This window comes from Octopus bimaculoides, chromosome 4 (genome assembly GCF_046866305.1).
Source record: "Octopus bimaculoides isolate indiv1 chromosome 4, ASM4686630v1, whole genome shotgun sequence".
NCBI lineage: Eukaryota > Metazoa > Mollusca > Cephalopoda > Octopoda > Octopodidae > Octopus > Octopus bimaculoides.
This window is the reverse complement of record NC_142931.1, coordinates 92,327,597-92,345,096: the sequence shown is the minus strand read 5'-3', so window position 1 is coordinate 92,345,096 and position 17,500 is coordinate 92,327,597. Positions and strand designations below refer to the sequence as shown.

The 17,500-nt window shown below is 35.3% G+C and overlaps 1 protein-coding gene across 2 annotated transcripts in view; it reads right to left on the bottom strand.

The window, feature by feature from the left end:
* Window positions 1–17,500, bottom strand: part of LOC106872863 (uncharacterized) — a 187,946-nt gene that overhangs the window by 131,525 nt on the left and 38,921 nt on the right. Inside the window, exon 1 of one of the 2 annotated variants that reach the window (XM_052967246.2) lies at window positions 1–216. This exon is cut by the window's left edge and continues 152 nt beyond it. The exons of the other annotated variant lie outside the window; for it this stretch is intronic. The gene's annotated coding sequence lies outside the window, so the exon portion shown is untranslated. Of the gene's footprint in view, window positions 217–17,500 lie in introns of those variants that run through there. 2 annotated transcript variants of the gene reach the window in all.

Genomic DNA, 17,500 nt, shown 5'->3' with positions numbered 1-17,500 from the left:
TACTAGTGGTTGCGTATGTAGAGTGTAATACACTAATATTTCTTCAACAATTTCTAAACACAACCGATCTTACTTCCATGCATGACATACACTCAGATGTTCTCTAAGTACGGATGGGTAGAAATGCAATAAAAAGTCAACATAAGGGGAATAATTTTTCCGCGCAGACAAATTTTTGATGAAGGATGAACGCATGAAGAATGAAACCTGTTAAGTAAAGCTGTTTAATAGAGTAATAATTTGTCAACTAACAAATAATAAATATGTATTGTTGGTTTCTTTCCGCGTAAAGAGGTTAGAACACAGAAAATTATTATTCAATGAAGTTATCACCGAAACTACATACATATTAAGAAGGAAATATTTTTTATTCGATATTTGTATTATCTCCTTATAATTGACTTTTTATTCTTAATCGAATTACACATAGAAATGTATCTGAAAATGTATTCACTTTTTTACTAGTTTGAGCGACTGTGCTCTCAATGCTGGGGCACAGCCATTTAATTAGATATACAAACATTTCATGTTTTACTTTGTCAGTTCTCATAGATTATTAACGGACAGGAAAAATATATGTAAGAATTTTTGATAAATGTTATTTGGATTAAAAGCCATTTTTACGGTTCCATTTGGATGTGTAAGAATTAACTAAAGTCATTTATAATAGACGATTTGTGATAATTTGGAGAAAAATACTTGATCTATATTAAATAGGATTTACCAATGAAACAAACCTTTTAGTTAACTGGAGGGCCTAGAAATAATTTCTAGGATATATATATACATGTGTAGGATATATACAATATAGGCACAGGCATAGGTGTGGTAAAAAGTTTGCTTCCTATCTACATGGTTTCAGGTTCAGTCCCACTGCATGGCACTTTGGGCAAGGGTCTTCTACTATAGCCCCAGGCCAACTAAAGCATTGTGAGTGAATTTGGTAGAATGAAGCCTATCATATATATATATATGTGTGTGTGTGTCTGTGTTTGTTCCCCAACAGCTGCTTGACAACCAGTGTTAGTTTGTTTATGTCCCCTTAACTTAGTAGTTTGGCATAAGTAACTGATAAAATAAGTATTAGGCTTTTAAAAAAATAATCTACTGCTGGGGTTGATTCACTCAGCTAAAGAGACTAGTCAAGATGGTGTCCCAACATGGCTGCAGTCCAATGACTGAAACAAGTAAAAGATATATATATATATATAAATGGATATGTGTGTGTATGTAGACTCATCAGGCCAAGAGAACAAGGTTCATCTCTGACCAGGACACCAGTTCACTGCAATGTTAACTCCTTCTCAGCTGTTGGTATTCATTTTTCTTTACAGCTGAGTGGACTGGAAATGAAGTATAATGTGAGATAAAGTATATTACTCAAGGAAGCAATGTACCACCCAGCTCAGGAATTGAACCTACAACTTTACAATCATGAGCACGACACACATGCATATATCATCATCATTACCATATTCGTTTATTTGACTTTTGCTTTCCATGCTGCCAATAGTTGGATAATTCAACAGGATCCAGTGAGTTGGAGGATGACAGCTTGCTCCAGTGTCTCGGCTTCAGCATGATTTCTACAACTGGACACCCTTTCTAATGTCAACTGCTTTAAATAGTGTATTGGGTGCCTTTTTCATGACACCAGTTTGAGTGAGGTCACTCACAAAACTTAAGAGTCCTCTAGACTGAGATGGAGAATAATGGAAAGAAATGTAGCCTTATGCAAGGTGTTGAAGAATTAAAATATGATAGAAAGGACAGGAATAAAGCTTGTTGTGGAGGAGATTTATGACTACACTTCATTTTATATGGTTGGATAGGATTAAGTGGGGTGTAGCTGGAAAGAGAGATGAAAAAAGTGGTGATAAAATACCAGAGTGTACTTTCAAATAAAGAAGGTGAATGGAAGAGAGTGTAAGGACAGAAGGTCAGGAAGAGGGTGTGGGTAAAGTCTGCAATAGTTTAGGGGGAGCATGAAAGAAGTTCAGTGTGGAGTAATGGTGAACAAAAATAAGGGGTGGTCAATAATAAATATGAATGGAGAAGGACAATGATAAGAATGAGGAAGGATGGCTGGTAACAAACACAAAGAGTATTGAGCAGCATAATAATACATTAGGTAGGAGAGAGATGAAAAGATGTGCGGTAAGGAGATAAGAGATGAGGCATAAAGGCTGCAAGTATATGGGGAAGAGTAAGAGATGACCAGTGATAGGGACAGAGGTACACAGGAATGTAGTGAGTGGAGAACAATACTTGGGGTGGTCAATGGTAAATATGAGTGGGGAGGGGTGATGTTAATAATGAGGGATGTCATCCCATAAATAATGCAGTTTTTTTATACTTTTATTTTTCAAAGTAAGATAAACAAAATTCTTTTTTAATCTAAAATATACTCTCCTTTATTTTCTATAATGCTCTTCCATCTATCTGGTAGACTTGCAAGGCCCCTCTTCCAAAATTCACTTGTCCATGATGAAAAATATTCCTCCAGTACTGTTCTGACCTCCTCTACAGAATTCATATATTTTCCATTTTGAACACTATGGAATAAATGATCATCAGATGGAGCAGTGGACAAAACCTTTCATATCCCATCATAACAACACCATACATGGGTGAAGACCTTCTTTAGCCTGGGGTGCTGGTGTTTCTCCTTTCCTTACCCACTGTCTTTGGCACTTGACATTTTTATAGAGAACCCATTTCTTGCAACCAGTCACGCTTCAGTCCAAAAATGGTTCAGTTGAGAGACACGACAGCAAAGAAGAGCACACATTCACTCTCTGTGTGCGATTAGACTCAGAAAGTTTGTTAGGAATCCATTGACCCAATTTGCAGACTTTTCCAATGGCACAAGGGTGTCAATGAATGGTTGAATGATGAAATCCAAGCTTCTTTGCAAGTTCCTCAACAGTTACAATGGGATTTTGTTCCACCAGGGTTTGCAGGACGTTCTTGTCAAGCTCTACAGATCTTCCAGGACAAGGCTCATCTTCTAGACTGTAGTTTCCAGCTTGGAATTTCTGGAACCACCATTGGCATTGGCTTACGCTTATTGTCCGATCCCCATATACTGCATTAATATTCCTTGCACTTTCCATTGCACTGTTGCCTTTATTGAACTCATAAAGCAAAATATGCTGAATATGCTCCTTTGTCACTTCCATTATAGCTTTGAAAAAATAACTGTCAAAATCGAACTGCACTCTTCAAAACTTGCACTAAGAATAAGGACAAGGTAAAATTACTACTTGCTTTTATAGCAAGTTGATGCAGGTAGTTTATCCCATTCCTTTCTGACTTTTAGTTCATGCAATTTTTAAAAAACCGCATTATTTATGGGATGACTCAATATCACCATATCACCATTCAACTTACTTCTTTGTCACCTCTTCCGTGAGGTTCAACATCCAGAGATTACTTCCTTACTTCATTTCATACATTCTTGGATCTCCCTCTTCCCTTTTACATGGCACCAACATCAGCAAGGTTGTCAAGTAACTTGCAAGACGAAGGACTCTCTGCTGGGAAAGGAGTGGCTTTGAGCCAGGTGAGAGGTTAAAATATAATAGAGGGATAGAGATAGGTGTCTTACTATAGAGGAAATATTGGGTGGGGGCAGGAAAAGAGAGAAGGAGAGATAGAGAGAAACAGAGAGTGAGACAGAAACAGATGGTGTTGGAGATGGTATCAGGCCCTATCCTTAGGTAGCAGTGGAGGGGGAGTATAAGGAGTACAGAGGGAATAGAGGAGGATGTTCCATAAGAGTGAAGGGAAATGTTTAGAGAATGGAAAGAGGTGACTGCAGCAAGTGATAGTGGGAGAACTTGGAATGGCCGATAGGTGGGTATGGTAGATATATGAGGGCATGAAAAGTGTGTGGGTAGGCAGGTGAGGGAGAGGAGGAACCTGCAGTTGTTAGTGAACATGGATGGTGGGATGGAAATGGAGAGAGTTTTGACAGAGGACAGATTGTGTGTGTATGTATAAGTGGGGGCATGGCCTACCATGATTTAACAAACCATTTGGTAAACTTAAGAAAGACTGAGATTATAATAAGTGGGTAAGAGGCAGGACTTTGGTATTTTCAAAGAAATAGCCTCAGTTGATATGCAGATAAAGGGTAGTTACAAATGCCATATGCTGTACCCAGTTTATAGACACACAAGAAACGTAGTGGAATTGCAAGCAGATTAACAGAAAATAAGCTTTGTATGCTTACAGACACACTGGATCGATACTTACTATGAGGAGACAGGAACTAGATTCTCTTAATTGCCCAGATGGTTCACTAGAAGCAGTCAATAGCTTTTGTTACCAAGGAGACATATTTAACAGAGGAGATCTTGTGAAGTCAGTGTTAAAAAAGGTTTGAAAAAGTTCAAGGAGCCATTACCACTGCTGGCAATAAAAATCTTTTCCTTCAGAGTGATGGGTGAATCTATATGATTGTGAAATACAGACCTTGGATGCTGAGGACTGGTAAAGTGCAGAAAGAAACTAAGCTAGGATGCACCGCTGGATGTGCAACATAAATATGCGTGAAAGACAAAGCACAAATGTGTTGTGAGAAAAATTGAGCATAAGAAGAATCTCGTGGAATGTGCAAGAAAGAAGACCACACTGATATGCACATGTGATGCGTAAGGATTACAGCTGTAGAAAGAAGTGCCAATCACTTAATGTGGGTGGAGCTTCTAGAAGAGGGAAATCTAGGTCTTCGTTGAATGAAGTAGTGAAGACTGATTTGCAGACCTTGAACTTCATGGAGATAACAGAGTACTGGGATGACTGGCAATATGCAGTGCTTAAAAAGACCTACACACAATCTGTTCTCTGTCAAAACTCCCCTATTTCCATCCCACCACCTATGTTCACTAACAACTGCAGGCACCTCCTCTCTCCCTTACATGCCTATCCACACACTCTTCATGTCGTCACAGGTGTGAAAAGTGCATGGGTAGGTGCAGGCATGGCTGTGTGGTAAGAAGTTTGCTTCCCAACCACATGGTTCTGGGTTCAGTCCCACTGTGTGACACCTTGGGCAAGTGTCTTTTACTATAACCTCGGGCTGACCAAAGCCTTGTGAGTGGATTTGGTAGACAGAAACCTTCATACTGGTCAAAAGGGATATAGATCCCTCTAGTAAACATTGGATGATCTCTCCAATGCCCACGGATACTACAGACTACACTGTAATCATCCCAGGAATATGGACAGTGATCTTAAGAGACTTGTGACTTATGGAAATGCATTAAGTGTTTTATGAATTCCATCCAAGGATTATTGTTATTATTACTATATTTATCCTGCATTATATTGGTACAACTCGATGCAACACCAAAAACTGGTCCGCCAGTCAGCATCATTAGATTGTGGCCAGCATAATGGAATAGGAGCTTTATTTGCATATTCAAAACATTTCCCATAAACAAATTTAAGATATATATTCTTTCTTTTATTCTTTTACTTGTTTCTGTCATTTGACTGCGGTCATGCTAGAGCACCACCTTAAAGAGATTTTTAGTTGCAAAAATTGACCCCAGGACTTATTCTTTGTAAGCCTAGTACTTATTCTATTGGCCACTTTTACTGAACCACTAAGTTATGGGGACGTAAACACACCAACATCAGTCGTCAGGTGATGGTGGGAGGACAAACACAGACACAAAGACATACAAATATATATATATATATAGATATAGATAGATAGATAGATAGATAAGTAGTATGTTTAAGATAGGAAGAGCATCTAGTCATAAAATCTATGCCAAAAACATGGCATACAATATTGAAAAACAAAGAGAGAAAATGTGTGTGGGTGAGAGAGTTTGATGTGTGTGTGTGTTCATGCAGACAATGGAATATAGCTTTCAATGGAAATTCCTCCAATTACATTTATTAATAATAAAATGTTAAAACAAATCCACTATCTGGTGCATGTTTACATGTGCTGGTAAGTTATTTGTCAATATTCCAAATATCTTTAAGTACCTTATGCAAACAAAATAAAAATAAAAAAAAGAAACTGTCTTTAGTTAAGTTAGAAGCTCTCATCTTGGTTTTCTAGATTCTAATTGCAACAGGATGGGGGTATTTTCCTCTGTATTGTATCTTCTTGTTTACAAGCAGCACAACATTTTTAGCTCTATGAAAATAACTTCAGATGGAACGTCAACTCTGCTTTGGTCTTCTAATCATATGCTCTGATATTATAAGAATGTTAGGTGCAGCTGCCTCTAGAAGTAAAACCACTCTATTTATAGGCATTCATTATATAATCAGTGTAGAAGCCAAAAGATAAATAGATAGAAGAGTAAAAGGAATTCAAAAATAAAGTATATCTGAAAGAAAGATGTGAAGAACTAGGATTTCCCAAATGAAAGTAGTGCATTCCTTGTTGATGGAATGGGAGGGAAATGTTTTAAGTGAATAGCCAAATGTGTGTTGTCTATAAAAATATATTCAGTGAAGCACAGTAATGACATAATGTCCATTTTATAGTATAGAGTATATTATTTGATTGCATAACAAATATCTTGCAATGTCATTAAGACTTAGTAATGCTATTAAAATCTTTCTGTTGCAATCAATTCAGACTCCAGTAACATAATCTTGGCTCTATCCTTAAATAAAATTTGGTTTTGCACATGCAATTATTTGTTCCAATAACAACAGATTTCCAAAATCACAGATATACAATATAAAGTGTATTAGAATTATTGACTTATTCAGGATATAACACAGCAGGAAGATGACCTTATTTTTACCCCTTTTTTTTATAAAATGTTGAATACCTTAGAGGTGTTGGTTTTTTAAATATTCAATATTTAAATTCTTTCTTTTTTAAAAAAATAAATATTATTACTTAAACTTGAGCAGTTTTATTTCAGGAATGAAAATAACTTTGTGAAACTATTTCAAATAATGAAAATTACAATGATCTTAATTATTATACTCTTCTTTTATTCAGTTAAATTAGCAACTACAAACTATATTCTTTGTTGAAACATATAAGAATAAGAGGAATGTACAACTTACTTGATAAAGCCAAACAAAATCAACCCCTTCTTGCAGGCACTTTTTAGTACCAAGTATATAGTTGTTTAACTCTTTAGCAGTCACATTACACTGTCAAATGTAATGCTTATTTATTTACATTGCTTTGAATTAAACATGCATTGTCTTGTAGCTTTGAAATTTTGGTGATGTGATTGTTTACTTTTAGAATGATATTGTAGGATAGGTGTGAGAGGCCAGAAACAATAAAACAGGTTGGATATTTGAGTCATATATGGCTGGTTTTTAATGCTAAGAGGTTAAATAGTTTAAGCAACATTGCAGTCATATGCATTTTGCGTGTGACTAATGTGTATAAAACACTATCGTTATTACACAAAAGATATATATAACTTGTATCCTAATATTTCCTTGTATATGGTTTTAATTATTTTAAAGAGACTTTTTCTCATTCTGTATATATGTTTTTCAAAAAACAAAATGAAGTCCTACTTTCAATCAAACATAAACACTTACATATTAAGTTTAGACTGAATGCAAATGATTTACTTTGTTCTTGATGTACAGAAATAACATTTGAAGAAAGATCATATTCACTGCACTTCTTTCTTTGTTACTAAATATATTTTGTGTTATCAAAATACAGCAGAAGTTAGTAAAATAGTTATTTAATATTTACAAGCCTCAGTAAAGATAAAAAATGTAAAAAAGAATTCTAAAGAGAGCATTTTTTAAAAATAGTTTTTAGTACAATATCTTAGATCTGCTATAGGTTTTCCCATAAAAATATCAAATTTCCACAACAAATAGTACCTAAAACTTGTTTATTTGTCAATGTCAGCAATAAATATGATGGTGTCTATAATATCATCCTCATCATCATCATCGTTTAACGTCCGCTTTCCATGCTAGCATGGGTTGGACGATTTGACTGAGGACTGGTGCAACCGGATGGCTACACCAGGTTCCAATCTAATTTGGCAGAGTTTCTACAGCTGGATGCCCTTCCTAACGCCAACCACTCAGAGAGTGTAGTGGGTGCTTTTATGTGTCACCCGCACAAAAACGGCCACGCTCGAAATGGTGTCTTTTATGTGCCACCTGCACAAGAGCCAGTCAAGGGGCACTGGCAACAATCTCGCTCGAAAACCCTACAAGGCCAGTCAGGCGGTACTGGCAACGGTCACGCTCAGGATGGTACATCTTATGTGCCACCCGCACAAGAGCCAGTCCAGGGGCACTGGCAACGATCTCACTTGGCTTGCCGGGTCTTCTCACGCACAGCACATTTCCAAAGGTCTCGGTCAGTAGTCATCGCCTCGGTGAGGCCCAATGTTCGAAGGTCTTGCCTCACCACCTCAGCCCAGGTCTTCCTGGGCCTACCTCTTCCACGGGTTCCCTCAACTGTTAGGGAGTGGCACTTTTTCACGCAGCTATCCTCATTCATTCTCACCACATGTCCAAACCAGCGCAATCGTCTCTCTTGCACACCACTACTGACGCTTCTTATGTTCAGCTTTTCTCTCAAGATACTTACACTCTGACGGGTATGCACATTTACATTACACATCCAGCGGAGCATACTGGCTTCATTCCTTGCGAGCTTACGCATGTCCTCAGCAGTCACAGCCCATGTTTCACTGCCATGTAGCATGGCTGTTCGTACACATGCGTCATACAGTCTGCCTTTTACCCTGAGTGAGAGTCCCTTTGTCGCCAGCAGAGGTAAGAGCTCTCTAAACTTGGCCCAGGCTATTCTTATTCTAGCAGTTACACTTTCAGCGCACCCACCCCCACTACTAACTTGGTCATCCAGATAGCGGAAGCTATCAACTACCTCTAGTTTTTCTCCCTGGAATGAGATAGAAGTTGTTTCCTGTTTGTTTACAGTGTTTATTGCACCTGAACATCTGCCACATACAAAGACTAACTTTGTAGTTAATCTGCCTTTGATATTGCTGCACCTCTTATGTGTCCATAGCTTGCACCGGGTACATTTTATAGAGTTACTACCTACTCCTTTACTGCATACTGAGCAGGGCCATCTACCTGAAGGGGTTTGTGTTTTATCTACCTTCCTACTTATTAGGATTTTGGTTTTTGCTAGGTTGACTCTAAGGCCCTTCGATTCTAGTCCTTGCTTCCACAGTACAATGTATGAATACCATATCTATCCATATTCTGTAAGACATTGTCACTTTCACTTATAGTTAACCAACATTTTTGTTTTATATTCATCACCAAATGCATATTTAAAAAAAAAAACAGTCAGCCACATTGAGTTATATTAGCAATTTCCTTCTCTATTTAAAACTTGAGTTAGTTTCCTATATTTAGTACCTTTTTATTAGCCCTCTACAAAGATGTTTATCTATATTGTGTATATGCCTATTAACCAAAAGTCTGAATGTTTCCATAACACTCACATAAGATTCTATCCAAACTGCTTGAGTTAAGTTTTTGTTGTTTAATCACATGGTCCCAAAAGGTTACACTTGTTAAACTGACATCCTTTCCAACTGCACCTTTCATTTAATATGCCATTTTAAAATCTTACTCAATATCTTACTCAATACTGCTTTACTCTACAATTCTGGGGATGAATATTTTTTCCTATTACTACTAAGATTGGTGTTAGGTGTCTAAAGTTAATGTTAACCGATCTCAAATCTTATTTTGTTCTATGTCAACAAGGCCTTATTCCTCTGATAATAGAAACAGAATTCATGCTTAAGGATGACAAAAAAAAGTAAAGAATTCACTAAGTAATATTTTAAGATCAAATATAAAGGAAATTAGTCTCAAAGACAAAACAAACATTAGCATATCACAATCATCATTATCATTACCATCATTTAATGTCCATGTACCATGCTAGCAAGAGTTGGATGATTTGACAAGATTTGATGGGTTCAAGGACTGTGTGATGCTCCAAGGAAATTAATATAATTAACAAACTCTTCTGAGAAATATTTTCATTTAATCATCTCAATAGCAGTAAATTTTTATCAGAAAATTTTAAAACAAATAGACATTCAGTGAACTGTTTCTTACAAGTAAGTTATTGAACAACTCAAAATAGTTTATCAAATTAGTTTTCAGAGTTTAGAATTTTCAAAGCAATCATAAAGCCATGATTTTAAATTTACCTTCAAACACTTCCTTCAAATTAATTTTCTCAACTCTAAGGTCACTATTATTTTTGCACAATAATTAAAACTCTTAAACTGCCCTTACTACTTTACAAATTTCATTATATCTCTGTATCTCAAGGTGGTGCCTCAGCATGGCCACAGTCCAGTGACTGAAATAATCAAAAGATAATATCAATCAGTGTAGGTGTTTTAAATGTCATAACATGCTCCTAGTTTTAAAAAGATGTAATGTTATAATCAATTTAAATATATGAATGACTATATCAGAAAATTTCTTTTTTCTCTGTCTTAGTTCCCTCCACCCTCTGAGGGACATTTTGGCAATGAATTGTCTCTATTTAGTCCTGTCAGCTGCTGCTCTTCTTGCATTACTTCATGTAACTACAATCTCCTGTAAGTCTTACATGAAATTTTCCACCATGTCTTCTGTTGCTTTCCTTTTTTGCTTTTCTCCACCACCCAGCTCATGGTAATGTAGACTGGTCTATGTTTCAGCAGATACAAAATGTGCTCTGCAAATCTTTTACTTTTGATGATTTCACATAATCCCTCTACTGATATCAAGAGTTACACCATTGCTTCCTCTAACATTTATACAGCCAAGAGATACAATTGGTTGATGTTTAGCCCAAGGTCAGCACTGATCAAACAGACATATGATTAAAACTGTCAAATCATGACTACCAATTAATTTATTCAGCAGTACTGTTCTCTGCAATACATTAATCAATGAGTCCTTTTTCAAATAGTGAGTGTAGTTTGAGGGAGATTTGACAGCTTTTTCTGTCAGGTTGAGCAATTGCATAGAAGCATCCCAGTATGGTCCAGATGTATCACCTATAAAAATCATCCAGCTTGCTGCATATGCTGATTATACTTATGTGTGTCTCATGTGCATATATCACTGTTGGAATTTTGATGGTCCTGTAGAGAGGAAATTTGACAACATTGCTGATAGATTGCTTGTTCCACCCATGATCAAGTCATTAGAAGACTTCTGCAGTCTAGTTAAACCTTGTTTTTCCATCTACTTCTGCATCACAATCATTGGAAATGATACTTCCAAGATATGAAAAGTTGGCCAATTGCAATGAGTATGTCTGGGAGATCACCAATAGACATGTTTCACAATTGATGCATTGGTCATGTTTTTTTTTAATTTACTTATCATCTCATGTTTCTCATTCGGGGTGTCACTCACTAGTTTTCTAAAGCTATAATAAAAACTGACTGGTATCCAATTTATTTAATCTGTACAGAAGAAATGTACGAAGAGTATTCTATGTTTATTTAAAATTATCTGAAAGCAACTTAGAATAACCTTGAAAGAAATTAAAATACTCTTGAAGCAAATTAAATAGTTGGTTTATTTAACTGTTTAGCAATTAAACTGGCTATATCCAGTCAAAATATTCCATCTGTTTTATGTTCAAACTGACCAGATCCAAGTTCCCACACCTACCCTACAACGTTATTGCACATTCAACAATCACATTATCAAAATCTCAAAGATATGAGATAATGCATGATTAATTCAAAACAATGTGAATCAATAAGCATTATGTTTGATAGAATAATCTGAACACTAAAGGGTTAAATCTCAATTCATTTGATTATTTGACTTAGATTACAATACTGTGTATACTTATGGACAAGAAATGCCAATGCCAGCTTATCTGGTTGAAAATAATTAGGTTGTGTTGCTCCACTGAAAAACGTTTTCTACAACTCTGATCACAGAGGTGTTTCAAGTCCAGTGTGAGATGTCTAGTTTGCACATGGGTGATGCATGTCTGTAGAAAGTTAAGAAGGTATGATGGGTGTTATCATCTGCATATAAGTGCTTGTTTTAAAGTAACAGCAAGCAAATGATGTAGGAAAGGAAGAACATGAGAAAAACAAAACATTTAATTGAAAGAAGGGGCATTGAGTAAAAGTTCATCAGCATATAATGGAGTAGTCTAATTGGAAACCTTTAATTACAAGTCTGAGATAAGTGAAACCCATAAGTAGGCAACTTTGCAAGAGGAGTCTTGTCCCTGAAGTTCAGAAGAACACTCCTTGACATCTTACTGATATCAAGAGTTACACCATTGCTTCCTCTAACATTTATACAGCCAAGAGATACAATTGGTTGATGTTTAGCCCAAGGTCAGCACTGATCAAACAGACATATGATTAAAACTGTCAAATCATGACTACCAATTAATTTATTCAGCAGTACTGTTCTCTGCAATACATTAATCAATGAGTCCTTTTTCAAATAGTGAGTGTAGTTTGAGGGAGATTTGACAGCTTTTTCTGTCAGGTTGAGCAATTGCATAGAAGCATCCTTGTTAGTGTGTAACATAGTGTCCTTAGTGAGAGATTAAAGTAACGCAAGAAGATAGAAGTGATTATTTAGTACTATTTCTATCATATTTGATATGTTAGAAGTGAGGGCAACAGACCAGTAGTTCTTGGGGATGGAATATAATCACGTTTCAACAGATTGATATAGTACTCATCAAGAAAGAAAAGTTTGAGTGTTTGGTAAAGAAAGGATAGGAACCGACTCAGAAGCACTTTCCTTGAAAGCATTAACAGGAAAACCATAACAAGACTTCTTTTCTATGACTGATGTGACCAGACTTTTCACACTCGTTAATGGTGGGAAAGTGGAAGGGACCAGAAAAGGGGAAATGGGAAGACTGCAATTGGAAAGCAAGAGAGCTTGTAGGTTGTATGAATCTTGAAGGTTATCTTTTGTTCTCTTGGCAGTTCTTTTTTGGCACTGAGATAGTAGGTGATTACCTTCCAGCTGGTGCTGGTGGTATATACTTAAATTAACAGTATTTAGATATTTCACTTCATTAAGTTACTAGAGCCAAAATAGTATGAATGTAACTAAATAACAAAAGGCAATTATGGTACTTAAACTATTTGACTCTGAGATGTGAATTCATAAAGTAGAGGTATAAAACTCAGTAGTCTTAGGAATTTAGTCCAGTGCATCAATTTTTTTCAACTCTATTCTCTATTGCATTGTATTTACCACCATTATAACTACCAGTAATGATAGGCCTCAAATTTATTGTAGAAGGATATAAGAGTTGCATATGCGATGTGAGCAAAATAGTCTGAAAAGGGAATTGATACGACAATACAGACTTGCTTTACTGATGACATATTTCTGATTTTCAGATAACAATGATTTTTGTAAAGGAGTATTTTATTTATACTTACTTTACTGATGAAAAAACACTGTCGATACTAGTAGGATTTGAAGTTAGAAAAAGGAGTTACTATATTTTAATTCCTTCACCGGTCCATCCACTTTTAAAGATACTACAATCATTTCTTCAATTATGTTTGAAATAGCTATAAATCAATTGTATTTAATATTTGCACAAGTTACAATATGAAATTTCCAATTTCATTTTGTACTGAAATGGTGATTGTGGCTTTCAAGCCCTAATTCATATATTATTATATATTTCAAGCCCTATGGTGATTGTGGTTTTCAAGCCCTAATTCATGCATTTCACTATTCAGCTACAGTTATAATCAAATGAAATCTAAAATGCAAGGAGTTTTTGTTGCCAAATATTTCTTTTTATAAACAGATTTCCTGCATATTGTTCTGTCTGTTGCATTCCTTTTAATTACAAAAATTGTTGCCAGAACTACTATCACTTAGTTTTATGTTTGAAAAATAAAATGCTTTAGTTTAAAGCTTGCTTTCACCTTTTCTTTTCTGCTTCTTATCATTTTATTTCAATATTTATAGACTATTAAAATAAACTTTTGCATATAATTCCATCTTCATCCAACACGATTTTTTTTCTTGTTTTTAAAACAGCTGGTTATTTAATCATATATGTAACTAATCAAAGACTCATCAGTGAGAAATAAAGAAATTATAAATGTCTATTGGTATATGAATTACATGTATCGTCAGTCATACATGTAATGGGTACAAGTATGGCTATGTGTGTGAAGTTAAGTTTGCTTCATAACTACATGGCTCTAAGGTTCAATTCCACTGCAGGCATCTATGGTAGCAGTATCTGCTACCATAGTCATATGTCAACCAAAGTTGACATATGACTATGGTAGTAGATACTGCCAAAGTTGTAAATGAAATTTGGTAAACAGAAAGTGTACGAAGCCCACCAGATAGACTATTCCTGTTCTTAGGTAATACACTTAATCTGTTGCTTGGTTTCACAACATTATCTTGCACTTAGTTAGGGCAGAAAACAAAAGTAAGAAAGAGGGAGTGGTGGGAAGTGTAACTCAGAGGTAAAATTTAACTAACTGAAAGCTGGGGAACAGCATAAGTTGATCAATGTGAACAGTGTATTCATGGCTCAGAGAGGAAGAGTTACATAAACAACCCAACCATACATTGTAAGTCTAGACACACACACCCAGCACTGAGAGCTGACAAAACATTTGAATTTACAGTGCTACTGCAGCTTATAATAGTAACCATTCCATATTGTAATACCAACTTACAGCCTGCTAACTAGGAAGGTAAAAATTATCTTGATTGTAGATACACCACAGGGAAAATAACAAAACAAAGCATCAAGTCCTATGCTAGTTGTTCAATATCCAATCAACTTAAACTTCAGCGTCTCTGGAATACAGCTATCTTATAGTAGTTCATGTAAATGAGATATACTAAAACATATATATAGCCATATGTATAACAAAATTCTCTTTAGTTGTTAATCAAATTAAAACTGAAGCCTTCACACTGTTGTAAACAAACTAATACTAGTAGTTTTGCTATATCTATTTATAGAAGTTGATGTGCTTAGAATTTCTATATGTAAAATGAAGTTTTCATAATTTTCCTTTTCTTTTTTATAAAGGAGGAAAACTCAGTTTCTTACAAGCTTTCATTTTTCTCTTTGTTCACTATCTTAAAATTTAGCTATCTGAGAAAGTAAAGTTTTTAATTGAATCTTACAAAATCAAGACTTACAACAATGATAATATATTTAAAAGTTGAAATATATTACATCTTTTAATATAACATATATAACATATATGTTATAATATCGGATGTTAAAATGTTAAAATTGAAGAATAGATGCCACTTACTTGGCAACATAACTTGTTTATAAAGTATAATGGCATGATACAGTTCATCACGTTAAACAGTAAGAACTGTAGAAATTGATGTTTCATACTTTTGGATGGCTTACCACAAACTACTCTGAAGAGCCTGCAGAAGATAACACTAAACCTCTCTCACATACCTACCATTGAATCATTCATAATGAACATGAAAACATGGTTCAAAGGTTTTCAATATAGTTTTGCTGTCATTAACATAACTATCATTTTATCATCATGAGCCCTCAAATGCAAGCTGATTTTTATTCATACAATAATTATAGAAAGAATGGTATGGTACACACTATCTTAAGGCTTAAAGTTAAAATCCTAGTTTTTAATCCAAGCCAACTTTTACTTAGATTATAGTTAAAAGTTGAAATGCATGTCTTTCTACTGATTCCTGTTGACTACTAAATTAGTGCTTATCATTGGTTTATGCTTTGGTTTCTACAGCAGTTGAACGGATGAAAGATAAATCTCCCAAGATATGATACCAGCCCACTGTTCCCTCTAAGATTCACACATTTTGCAACCAGTGCATAAAAGAAATTAATGTGTGCACAAAAATTCAGGCATCTAAAATAATGTAGTAATTATTAATTATACTTCTTTTAAATTCGGTGTGCATATATTACTGTCATATGACAAAATTACACAGCATAAAATTTTTGCACACATAAACTACAAAAAATTAAAGTGAATACTCTGTTAGCTTTCTATTGAAATAACTTTTTGTACTAAAACTCAGCACTGCAATTCCAGATACACTCATCAAGATTATAGAAATGAGTAATACAACTCTGTAGTTCAGGAACTCAGTCTTTGAATATTGAGTGTTTTGGCCATGACAAGATACACACTATTCAATGATAGGATAAAAGATATTAGACATCTTGGTTATTTATTTGATACCCTATATTGGTGATTCTCAAACTTATGAGGTGGTATCAAACCATCAGACTAGTTATGTTTAATAAAAAAATAACTTATTTACCTAAGTTTTAACATCATCTTCTTCGAAGTAGTCACCTTGTGCAGCAATACACTGGTCCCAGCATTCCTGCCACTTTTGAAATCCAGCCTGGAAGTAATTTTCCATATACGAGTCAAGGACCTTCTGCAATTTACTCTCAATCTCAACAAAACGCAACCTTTGAGCTGCATTTTCATCTTGGGGAAGAGATTGAAGTCCGCAGGTGCTAAATCTGGTGAATAAGGCAGGTGTAGAAACAATACTATGTTGTTTTTGGTGAGAAACTCACAAGTGAGGCGAGCTCAGTGAAGAATCCAATTCTTCACACTCCACAGATCTGGTTGCTTTCACCGAATGTCCTCCCTCAGATGCTTCAAAACATGGCAGTAGAACTCTCAGTTGATGGTCTGGCCCTTGGGGACAAATTCTCAATGCACAATACCACATTTCCAGGGGTGATGCTCGTGGCAGGTCTTCTAGATCACTCATTGTCTTGTCACCAGAAGCTTGCCGAAACATGTTCAATGTCTCTGTAGCAGACTTTCCAGGTTCAACACAAAATTTCACATGTGATCACAAAAACACAAATTTCACAACTTGCGAAGTAAACATAGTGATATCACTCGGCACACTGCCTCATGAAGGTCACTGCTAGCTCTCACTGTACACACAACCATATGCTGCCATCTGTTGATGTGCTACAGAACTAGTCCAGGAATTTTTTGACACCACCTCATATTTTGGCATGGAGCCTATTATAAGATTTTCAAAAGAAATGGAAACCAAACCCATATTTTTTGTTCAATGAAGCAAAAATTATTTTATAAAAAGAATTTATTTATATAAAATAACTTTTTTTATTTGAAAATGGCAAATACCATTTATTTTATAAAACAACATTTTATTAAAAGACACCTTATCTTATGGAACACCATAATTTTTTTCATGAAATTCCTGAAAACCCACTTTTAGAAACACTATCCTATACAACTAAGCCATCTATATGCTCCAAAATTAGGGAAATGTTGAATTGAATAAGTGGAATCTATATTATTTTGGCCTATAGTGTTAGTGGTTTCTGTCTCTCATTAAGGTCATGGTGGAAAGAGAGAGGGGTACTGAAAACAAAGCCATACCAACATGAAAAGTTAAAGTTAACTCTGAAGTTAACAAAATACTCATTAAATTACAATGTTTACATTACTAACAGCTACAAAATGTAGAA